Consider the following 12,503-nt stretch of genomic DNA (forward strand, 5'->3'; position numbering starts at 1 on the left):
GGCTTCCCATTTTTCTTTTTGATTGGGGTAATAAAGCCTTGTTTCCAATATTGAGGGAACTGTCCAGATTCGGTAATTTCATTAAACAGGGTGGATAGGGGTTTTGAGAGGTAATCACTGAAAGCTTTAATCAGAGGAACAGGAATATCTAAAAGGCAAATGCTTGATCGTTTTAGTTTTTCAATTTTTTTTACAACATCAAGTGGAGAAATATGTGGGAGTGAAAAAGGATCAGGAATATCTGGAAATGCGTAAGATAGTGGTGGGAGACTCTGGACAATAGAAGCCAGAATCTTATTGAGGTTATTAGCTGTGGTCTTTGGAGGTTCATTTATATTAGAATTTAGTTGTTCTTGACTCTTGCCGGTATTTTTTTTTATTTCAGAGTACCAGTTCTTTGGTTTATCATGGCACAAGTATTTACTTTTATTTTTATAATAGGCTCGGGCAGCTTTTCTAATTTGACTTTTTAATTCCTTTCTTAACTTATTTGCTTCAGCTAAATTACCCCTCTTAAATAAGCTTATTTTCGTGCGGATTAATATTTTTCTGTGATTATTTATGTAAGGTTTATCACTAGAGCACTTTCTGATTTTTCTTTCTGGGAAACATAATGAGTAGGAATCAATTAGTTTTTTGTGAAAAATCAAAATTTTGTCATCAAGGTTATTAGAATTATAAAGGTCTGACCAACTTTCACTGGTCAGCCATGATCCAAAAGAAAAAAGTCCTGTGTCACTGAGGGGACGGCAAACCCCAATGGAGGTAGTAAAGGAATGTCTTTCCGTGGGGAGGAAAGTTTATGGGAGAATTTTCCATGATAAATGTTACACGGGGGGAGGAGAAAAAGTATTTCCTGGCACGATTTGAAAATTGGTCAAAAATTAACTTAAAAAGAGCAAGTTTTTTCAATTGAAATAAGGAGCAACATTAAAACTTAAAACAAACAAAAATTATTTTTTTTGGCAGTGGCTGTGGCAGTGGCTGTGGCTGCCACGTCCTCAATCCTTGCTTTTTATACTAATACAGGGACTTTTGATTTTGAATGAGAAGTATTTTAAAGAGCTTTAAGACATTATCGTAAAGAACGAGGGTTAAGAAAGGGGCAGCCCCTCTCATATACAGACTAATTTCTTTTGTTTTAAGTGTTAATGTAGCTCCTTACTTTCATTTGAAATTTTTTTTTTAAATTTAATATTACACTTGAGCTTGTGCGCGAAGAATGGACTGACATAAAAACATAAAAAAAGTTGACGTAAGTGTTTTAAATTTAAAGCATGAAAACTAACAGAATTTAATGGTTGATTCCTGAACAAAGGATTGCAAGTGGAATTTTCAGGATTTGATATTTATAAAAAAAAAAATCATCACATCCGCCATCAAAACCATTCAGTGTGTTGTGTCCAAATTTAAGATGTAGAATCATCAGCATCAATAACGTAAAAAAACAAAAAAATATTTATCTTGAAACAGTACTTAGGTCAGGAGGCAGTATAAAAAAAATGTGACAATTTCTTTTTAGCAGTATATTTTCGAATTAAATTTTTTAAAAGCAATCGGTAAATTGTAGAATTGCAATTACCAACTAGTTATGTTTGTCACATTCTAAAATACTTTTTGCAAAGTTTTAGCTAAAAGTTTTTATTAGGAAGGTCATTCCACACGACAAGGGATTGCGTATGCCTCACGACATTCCATGGGGCATAGGTGACGCTCCATGACATCGCATACGGAGACACGGGAGAACACGGGCACACCACATAAGGAAATAGAGGGGGGGGGGGTAATAAACGCCATATAGAGGGCACAGGGGGCAAATTTCCGTACGGTATAGCAGGGTATCCCGTAATTCGTAAAAAAATTCTATTGCGTTTTTTAACCCCTTATATTTTTCTTTCTAACAGGGGATGTGCTAAACAATCAGCCTGGGATACTATTTTAAGTAGGACGCTGTATCATATTACCAATTGTTCATTAAAAACTGGCAGACTAAAGTTCTTATTCCTTTTTGTAAATATCGTCAACTTGGCCAATGGTCCAGAATACAAACGTGCGATTTAATCCTAGTAAAATAATAGTAGGAACAGAAGCAGTACGACTATTAGTAACAGTAGAATTAGTAATGGTAGTAGCAGAAGTAGTACTACTAGTAGTAGCAGTAGTAGTAGTAGTAGTAGTAGTAGCAGTATTAGTAGTAGTAGTAGTAGTATTAATAGTAGTAATAGCAGTGAAATAAGCAGTAGAAACATTAGTAATACTGCTAGTAGCAGTAGTAGTAGTCGTAGTAGTAGTAGTAGTAGTAATATTAGTAGTAGCAGTAGCAGTTGTAGTTGTGTAGCAGAATCGCTATCGGGTGTGCTGATGTAAATGTATGAGGGGGGGGGGGCACCCATCCTCAACGGCTTTACATACATTCATACACCAAACAAAACTATTCAAAAAGCTTTATTTTATTAATTTCAACAACTTTTTTTTTATGTTGCTCCTAAACCCATTTTTTAAATTTGTGTTTACACATTTCACTTTTAAACTTACTTTTTCGGCTTTACGTATAGTCTTCCACCATATAATACTCTAAAACTGGACTTCTGCAGTGAGGCGATACCCAAACTCTTGTTTGTAGTTATTTTTATTCGATTCAAACTTGATTTGCGTATTCTTTTTAAGTTTCACTCGTTTTAAGATTTATTTATTCATTTACATTAATATATATTGTATGTTTGTTTGCATTGATTGTACATTTAATTTCTGTTCGTTTTAAGTTTCATTTATACTTTAATAGCAAAACATCTTTTTTCGTTTTAAGCTTGATTTTCATATTCAATCTAAGCATTACTCGCTTTCAGATCTCTTTAGTCATTTATATTATTACTTGTTGTATGTTTTTTGCTATGATTGTTTATTTAATTTCTGTTCGTTCTGGGTTTCATTTATTCTTTAATAGTAATTTCTGGTCATTTTGAGTTTGAATTTTAACAGGTATTTGTATGAACTGAGCTTGAGTTTAAAATTGCCTTTACTTTTCTTTGAAAAACTTATTTTTTGGAAAGTTTTTTTAAATTAATTTTTGTTCGTTTTTGATTGCAAAAAGTTTCAAGTTTCTATGGCATGGGGGGGGGGGGGTACTTACTGTCCGATTATTCTTGACTTTAAAAAAAAACAGATCTAGAACTTTCAATTTAAATCGAGTGAGGTTTTTTTCAAAGTCTATACGATTACCTCTTTGATAAAAACCTTATATATGAACAATATACAGCTTGCATAACTTGTGGACAGCGATTGACAACAATGAATGAATTGAAAAAATAGTTTCAATAAGGGTGTTTAGACCATTTCACCTGCTGGCAAAGGGAGATTACGACTGTTTAGAATTGAACTAAGTAGGATTTTTTGTTCGAAAGCGATTGTGCATCTATCACAGAGTATTTTTTTTAACCTTAAAGTTGGATAATTATAATAGATTTCCTAGGTGTTCTTCCCATACAAAACACCTTCCCATCACTTATAAACCCTCCTTAATAAGTTATGCCCCAGGGCATAACTTAAAACGCGACCCCCGGGCCCTGGGGGGCTGTGTCGACACCGGAGTTTTTTGTTATCATAACTATTTTAACAAAATGTCTATCTAAAAATTTTTATCTGGTGCATTCAGGGCTTGGAGGAGGGGGGGGGCTAGTTACCCTCCAATCTCTTTTGACTTTTAAAAAGTGAACAAGAACTTTCAATTTTCAGTCAAATGAGCCCTCTCTAAAGTTTATACGAGCATCCCATCCATGAGAAAGAATGGGAAGGATTCGGAGAATCCTTAAATTACAAACGAATACAACCCTTGCCCTGAGGGCTGTGGGGGAGTTGTCATCCTCAAAGACCTGATTTCCAGAACTTAAAACTACGTTTAATAAAATGGCTGTCTCAAAATTTTGATTGGATGTGTTTGGGGAAAAGGTGGGTGTCGGGGAAGGGGGGAGGCTAGTTGCACTCCAATCACTTTTGTTTATTAAAAAGGGCACTAGCCCTTTAATTTCCAATCGAATGAGCCTGTTTTGAATTTTCTAAGACAACGCCTTCTATAAAAACCTTATTTGTCCCAAGGGCTTAACTTAAAACCCATACCCTGAGGGTTGTGGGAGAGTGGCCTTCTCAAAAATAATTTTTCTATCTGGAAATCGATTCCGCTAACCAAAATTTTGATTTGATGTGTTTGGGGAAAAGATCGGCGTGGGGGGGGGGGCCAGTTGACCACAAATAACTTTTAACTTCTAAAAAGTGCACCAGCCCTTTAAAGTCCGCTCGACTTAGCATTATTGGAAGTTTCTAAGGCAACGCCTTCTCTCAAAACCATTTTTGCCCCCCAGGGCATAACTTAAAGCTCTTGCCCTGAGAGTTGCGGGGGAGTGTCCTCCTCAAAATATATTTTCTATCTGGAAATCAACAACGCTGAACAAAATGGCTATCTCAAAATTTTGATTGGATATGTTTGGGGAAATGATGAGCGTCGGGGGGGGGGGCTAGTTGCACTCCAATCACTTTCAACTATTAAAAAGGGCACTACCCCTTTAATTTCCATTCGAATGAGCCTGTTTTGAAGTTTCTGCGAGTACACCTTCTATAAAAACCTTATATGCCCCCAGGGCATAACTTAAAACCCTTGCCCTGAGGGTTGTGGAGGAGTGTACTCCTCAAAAATATATTTTCTATGTGCAAATCGACTACGCTGAAAAAAATAGCTATCTCAAAATTTTTATTGGAATGTTTTTGGGGGAATGTTGGGCGTGGGGGGGGCTAGTTGCCCTCCAATCATTTTCGACTATTAAAAAGGGCACTATCCCTTTAATTTTCAATCGAATGAGCCTGTTTTGAAGTTTCTACGACAACGCCTTCTACAAAAACCTTATATGTCTCCTGGCCATAACTTAAAACCCTTGCCCTAAGGGTTGTGGGGGAGTGTCTTCCTCAAAAAGATGTTTTATATCCGGGAAGCAACTATGCTGAACAAAATGGCCATCTCAAAATTTTGATTAGATGTGTTTGGGTAAATGATGGGCGTGGGGGGGGGGGGGCTAGTTACACTCCAATCACTTTCGACTATAAAAAGGGCACTAGCTCATTAATTTCCAATCGAAAGAACCTGTTTTGAAGTTTCTACGACAACGCCTTCTATAAAAACCTTATGTGCCCCCTAGGCATAACTTAAAACCCTTGCCCGGAGGGTTGTGGGGGAGTATCCTCCTCAAAATATATTTTCTATCTGGAAATCAACTACGCTGAACAAAATGGCTATCTCAAACTTTTGATGGGATGTGTTGGGGGCAATGAGGGGAGTGGGGGGGGGAGTTGCCCTCCAATCATTTTCGACTATTAAAAAGGGCTCTAGCCCTTTAATTTCCAATCGAATGAGCCTGTTTCGAATTTTCTACAACAACGCCTTCTATAAAAACCTTATATGCCCCCAGGGCATAACTTAAAACCCTTGCCCTGAGGGTTGTGGGGGAGTGTCCTCCTCAAAAAGATATTTCTATCTGGAAATCAACTACGCTGAACAAAATGGCTATCTGAAAGTTTTGCTTGGATGTTTTTGGGGAAATGAGGGGTGGGGGGGGGGGGGAGGTGAGCGAGTTACACTCCAATCACTTTCGACAATTAAAAAGGGCACTAGTTGTTTAATTTCCAATCGAATGAGCCTTTTTTGAAGTTTTTACGACAACGCCTTCTATAAAAACCGTATATGCCCCCAGGGCACAACTTAAAACCCTTGCCCTGAGGGTTGTGGGGGAGTATCCTCCTCAAAAACAATTTTCTACCTGAAAATCAATTACGGTGAACAAAATGGCCATCTCAAAATTTTGATTGCATGTGTTGGGGGGATTGATGGGCGTGGAGGGGGGGGGGCTAGTCGCCCTCCAATCATTTTTGACGATTAAAAAGGGCACTAGAACTCTCGAGTTTCAATCGAATGAGCCCGTTTTGAAGTTTCTACGACAGCGCCTTCTGTGAAAACCTTATATGCCCCCAGGGAATAACATAAAACCTTTGCCCTGTGGGTTGTGGGGGGGAGTCCTCCTAAAAAATATATTTTCTATCTTTAAATCAACTACGCTGAACAAAATGGCTATCTCAAAATTTTTATTGGATTTGTTTGGGGGAATGAGGGGCGTGGGGGGGGCTAGTTGCCCTCCAATCACTTTCGACTATTAAAAAGGGCACTAGCTTTTTGAATTTCCAATCGAATGAGCCTTATTTGAAGTTTCTACGACAACACATTCTATAAAAACCTTATATGCCCCCAGGGCATAACTTAAAACCCTTGCCCTGAGGGTTGTGGGGGAGTGTTCTCCTCAAAAATATATTTTCTATGTGGAAATCAAATACGCTGAGCAAAATGGCTATCTCAAAATTTTGATTGGATGTATTTGGGGAAATGATGGGCGTGGGGGGGGGGGGGGAGGGGGCTAGTTACACTCCAAACATTTTCGATTATTAAAAAGGGCACTAGCGCTTTAATTTCCAAATGAATGAGTATGTTTTGAAGTGTCTACGTCATGACCTTCTATAAAAACCACACATGCCCCTAGGGTATAACTTAAAACCCTTGTCCTGAGGGTTTTTGGGGAATATCCTCCTCAAAAACATATTTTGTATCTGGAAATCAACTACGCTGAACAAAATGGCTGTCGCGAAATTTTGATTGGATGTGTGTGGGGGAATTGTGGGCGTGGGGGGGGGCTAGTTGCCCTCCAATCATTTTCGACTATGAAAAAGGGCACTAGAACTCTCGATTTCCAATTGAATGATCCCCCTTTGAAGTTTCTACGACAACCCCTTCCATATGAAGTGCCTCTGGGGAAAAAAAATAATAATAAATAATAAATAATAAAACATTGGAGCCGTATGGCCTTTACTATAGGCAACGCTACAGCGTTGCCTCTGATAACTGACGGATTTTGTGATACGGTATTTGAAGTTTTGTATGCAGTAATGCTCGATGAAAAAAACTACCAATTTTGATAATTATTTATGTTAAGAATGCATCGTTAATAGATACTTCAACTACTCGTATTATGCAAGGGTTCTGAAACGTCACAGCCATTTCAATTCTACCAGATTTCTACTTCTCTTGGTGAATAACGAAAAAGACCAGTTTCCAGTCAGCGACTTGTGAATTTTTGAACTCAAGATTAGGCTCGAATCTGTTGTAAATTTAAGCTGTGGTTTGAGAAAGACTGATGAAAACATTAATGTTTGCGCTCAACATTGATCGCACCGGCGGCGCGCCGCCGCCATCTTACCGGCGGCGCGCCGTCGACATCTTACCGGCGGTGCGGCGCGGCGCGCTGTTTTTGGCCCTGCCGGTCTTCCCTCATCGGCGTGGCGCCGGGTCTAACTATGATTCTTCCTTTTATTACCCGTCATTTAACTTTTTTCTATCAACACAATTAATTTATAATTCATCAGTTTCTTTATTCTAACACTCCCATTATTTTGTGTTCAAGTAACTACGTAGTGATGACGTAAAGATGTTGCTATGGAGTGTATTTTCTTTTCCTTCTCTTTTACACGCTATTATTATTTTTACAAGTCTATGTTTTTTGGTGTTGAAAAATTGGATAGCCACAAAATTCAAGGAGACGCCATATATATATATATATATATATATATATATATATATATATATATATATATATATATATATATATATATATATATATATATATATATATATATATATATATATATATATATATATATATATATATATATATATATATATATATATATATATATATATATATATATATATATATATATATATAATAGAATGCTGGGAATAAATGGAAGGAATTTTATAAAATAAAAATCAAACATAAGAGATATAATATAAGATTTCAATGTTATATAATACTTCTACTACTACTGCTAACAACTCACCGCAGCACCAAGCCACCTGAGGCCAACACAGCTACACACGCTCCTTCTCCATCCCAATCTATTCAAAGCATCCCTTTTTACACCCTCCCAGGAAGTTCCCCTTTCCTTTAAATCTTTTCTTATGGCGTCCCCCTACCCAAGACGAGGACGACCTGCTTTACGTTTAGCCCTAAATGGTTCTATACGCCTTCTATAAAAACCTTATATGCCCCCAGGGCATAACTTAAAACTCTTGCCCTGAGGGTTGTGGGGGAGTGTCCTCCTCAAAAATATATTTTCTATCTGGAAATCAACTACGCTGAACAAAATGGCTATCTGAAAATTTTGAGTGGATTTGTTGGGGGAAATGATGGGCTTGGGGGTGGGGGGGGGGAGGAGGGCTAGTTACACTCCAAACAATTTTGACAATAAAAAATAGCACTAACCTTTTAATTTCCAATCGAACGAGCCTGTTTTGAAGTTTCTACTACAATATCTTCTATTAAAATCTGATATACCCCCCTGCTATAGCTTAAAACCCATATCTTGAGGGTTGTGGGGGAGTATCCTCCTCAAAAACAATTTTCTATCTGAAAATCAATTCCGCTTAACAAAATGGCCATCTCAAAATTTTTATTGGATGTGTTGGGGGGACCGATGGGCGTGGGGGGGCTAGTTGCCCTCTAATCATTTTCGACTATTAAAAAGGGCACTAGAACTCTCGATTTCCAATCGAATGAGCCTGTTTTGAAGTTTCTACGACAGCGCCTTCTATAAAAACCTTATATGCCCCCAGGGCATAACTTAAAACCCTTGCCCTGAGGGTTGTGGGGAGTGTTCTCCTCAAAAATATATTTTCTATGTGGAAATCAAATACGCTGAACAAAATGGCTATCTCAAAATTTTGATTGGATGTGTTTGGGGAAATGAGGGGCGTGGGGGGGAGGGGGCTAGTTACACTCCAATCACTTTCGATTATTAAAAAGGGCACTAGTCCTTTAATTTCCATTCGATTGAGCCTGTTTTGAAGTTTCTACGACATCACCGTCTTTAAAAACATTATATGCCCCCAGGGCATAATTTAAAACCCTTGCCCTGAGGGTTGTGGGGGAGTGTCATCCTGACAAAAATATTTTCTATCAGGAAATCAACTATGCTGAACAAAATGGATATCTCAAAATTTTAATTGGATGTGTTTGGGGGAATGGTGAGCGTGGGGGGGGGCTAGTTGCCCTCCAATCATTTTCGAATATTAAAAAGGGCACTAGAACTCTCGATTTCCAATCGAATGATCCCCCTTTGAAGTTTCTACGACATCCCCTTCCATATGAAGTGCCTCTGGGAAAAAAAAAAAATAAATAATAAATAATAAAGCATTGGAGCCGTATGGCCTTTACTTATATATATATATATATATATATATATATATATATATATATATATATATATATATATATATATATATATATATATATATATATATATATATATATATATATATATATATATCCCTTTTTACACCCTCCCAGGAAGTTCCCCTTTCCTTTAAATCTTTTCTTATGGCGTCCCCCTACCCAAGACGAGGACGACCTGCTTTACGTTTAGCCCTAAATGGTTGGCCAAAAAGGACAATCTTCGGCAATCTGTCATCCTTCATCCGCACAACATGCCCTAGCAATCTCAACCTTTCTTTCATTATAGCCCTATAAAGGGGGATTGAACAACATTTTTCGTAAGGCCTACAGTTTGTAATACGGTCAGTCAGCCGGGTACCCAGAACAATCCGTAGGCAATTTCTGTGGAAAACATCTAGCAAATCTTCATCCGCTTTTCGAAGCGTCCATGCTTCAGAGCCATATTTGACCACTGTCATCACTGTAGCTTTTAATATTCGAATCTTGGTTTGTAGACTTATCTTACTTATCTGTTATATAATATAACAACGATTTAGATTCTCTTAAGTCAATTCAACTTATTTTATGGCATACTTCATGGTGTCAAACCACTAAAAACATTTACCACTGATCACTACTATTCTCCAGGAAATTTTGAGGTGGGCGATGAAGACTAAAGACTTGTAATTTCTTTTCGTTTTGTGTCACATTTATATATATCTGCTCATCTTTTGTCTAGTGTAGCCCTTAAATTTTTTTGGAAAAACTTCTTGTAGGGCAAAAGTCTTTTAAAACAAACGCCTTAAGTAACCGATTTTTGCCTGGTACTGTTTAAACCAGTACTAAGAATGCAAAACTTGCCGGTTATTTTATGCGAATTTTTAATCCAGTAAATAGAAAGTAAAATAAGCCACAACTTTTTTTATAAGTAAACTCTCTTTTTCTTTGTGGCCATACTTACAAAATAAACTGCTAGAAAAGAATACAATACTTTTTCCGTAAATAAAATTTTATTTAACCGAAAATTATCACAAGGAACATGTGTTTGAGAGCTCCAAATCACAAAATACACAATAAATAAAATAAAAGGTACATTATAATACCTAAACAATGATGAAAAAAATCACTCAACTACCAATTTACACGAAAAGAGAAACATATAGAACATCTAAACATTAACCATTATTTTATTTTATGAGCATTTCACAGTCTATGAATTAATCTAATCGTAAAATTAATGTTGGTTCTTCGATAATCTACATCAGTTCGTAAGCAAGGCAAGAATAAGACCAGAAGATGCACCCGCAGCTGCTCAAGACCACACGTCATACAAGAGGATGGTGTATGCTCTCTCGACACTGGTGCCCAGTTGTAAAAAAAATCTAGTCAAAGTAAGCCGCTTGGGCCTCTTTCGGATCTTAAGTTGTGGCAGCAGATTGCCAATTATGGTATCCAAGAAATCTAAAGATATAGACAATTTGGGATCCCAATGGCTATTTGGGGTGTACATGGCAATCAAAAAGCATTTTAGATGGCATGACAGCACCTCCAAAGACAGGGTGTCTGTTGTATGATTACTTTCTAAGCCATTATGCTAAGAAAACTAGTCTAAATAATAGGTATGGAAGAAAACTGGGAAGAGCTCTAGATTGGTACCCTCCATCCACACCCTCCTTTTCCTATAACAATTAAAAATATTTTGGGCGAAATTACCAATGATTTTCCTACCTTACATTAAAGAAACAACTGTTATCCCATCTATTCTGCTTATTGGTATTCTTAGGTTACCGGAGTTAGCAAGCTGCCAATTCAGATCACAAGAACCACCGGCCCAGTCACTGGGAACTATTCTATATAGTTTTTTTCCCGTGTTAGGAAGGCAAAAGGCTTATATATTTCCAGTTTAAGCAACTGCACAAGAAGAACGCTGAAGCTTGTAACAATAGTTTAAAATAACAGAACATTTGCAAAGCATATGTAAATTTAATCGTAATTTAATTGAAGGCATGAAACATCTGAAAATTCAAATATATGTAGAACAGAAATATGGTTAATGTTTTGATGCTCTGATATATCCCACGATTTTGCGACCCCAAAACTAACGAATTTTTTACTCCGTTGCAATCAATAACACCAACAAAAACAAAACAAACACCAGAATAACATCTTCTCAGGTTCAAATAATTTGCTTTTAAATAAGGGAAAACAATAGCTCCTAAGTTTGTCATGCACTATTTTTTGTTCGTACAGTTCTTACAGATTTGATAAACTTATTTTTAAGCCCCAACCTTTATTCCTTTCTATTTTTTTTGTAATTGTAGTCTTTCCTACTTAGAGATTTTCTGAATATATGTGACTGAAATTTAAGTTGGGAACCCCTTTTTAGAATTTCAGAGGCTTCATCTTTAAATTTCACTTCATGTATAATTTTTTTCAAAATTTGGTTTTTACTATTTTAGGCAAATTTGCAGTTTTAACCCCTATCTTCACAGAAGACAGTATATCCCTTTTTCGTTCAATCTTTAACGCAGAAAATTCAGCTTTTGAGTGGATTATATTGAAGGTTTTCACTAAAATTTAAGGTTTTCTTAAATATTTCTTTTCTTTAAGGTTTTCGTAATAATTTCTGTCCTTATTAAGTTTTAACATTGCTCCTTACTTTCAGTTGAAAAACTTGTTTTTTTTTTTATTTAAAATTGTTTTCAGAACCACCCCTTGTTGCTACTCAATTATCTTTATTTAATTTGTTTACTTATGATAACTTTTTCGTTTTTACGAAACGAATGTCACAATTTAAAAGCAATCTCAACTTTCAATGCTTAGACATAAATTTTACCGCAGTCAGGAAAAAAAGACAAACAAACCATATTTTTTACGTTCAACAAAAAAAAACAAAAAAAACAGCGATATTCAGGCTACTGATATCTTACAAGGTAAGACAAATTCTTATTTACTGGACTATTTTTTCATTTTATTCTGTGATTCAAGTGGATCTGTCGTGTAATTTCTTGTGTAATGATTAAAGTTTTCTGTGTATGCAACTATTTATCTGTAATGGTTTGCTATTATTGTGTTATTTCCGATTTATACATTTTTGCTAAGAAACAAACATTTTGCTTTATGCCATTTCATTAACAAATAAATAATATATATCTCTGTGGCTTCCAGCTGCTCCGGAAACCATTGTCCAGTTTTCGAATGCAG

At 36.4% G+C, this 12,503-nt stretch overlaps 1 protein-coding gene across 1 annotated transcript in view; it reads right to left on the minus strand.

Moving 5' to 3' along the window:
• Positions 1–10,311: 10,311 nt before the first annotated feature.
• The window catches only part of LOC148941113 (uncharacterized), a 63,934-nt gene continuing 61,742 nt past the window's right edge, over positions 10,312–12,503 (minus strand). The window contains exon 2 of the mRNA XM_089103898.1: positions 10,312–12,503. This exon is cut by the window's right edge and continues 1,029 nt beyond it. The gene's annotated coding sequence lies outside the window, so the exon portion shown is untranslated.

The sequence above is a fragment of the Artemia sp. Qi Xiang Cuo genome, chromosome 18 (genome assembly GCF_049724085.1).
Source record: "Artemia sp. Qi Xiang Cuo chromosome 18, ASM4972408v1, whole genome shotgun sequence".
Taxonomy (NCBI): Eukaryota; Metazoa; Arthropoda; class Branchiopoda; order Anostraca; family Artemiidae; genus Artemia; species Artemia sp. Qi Xiang Cuo.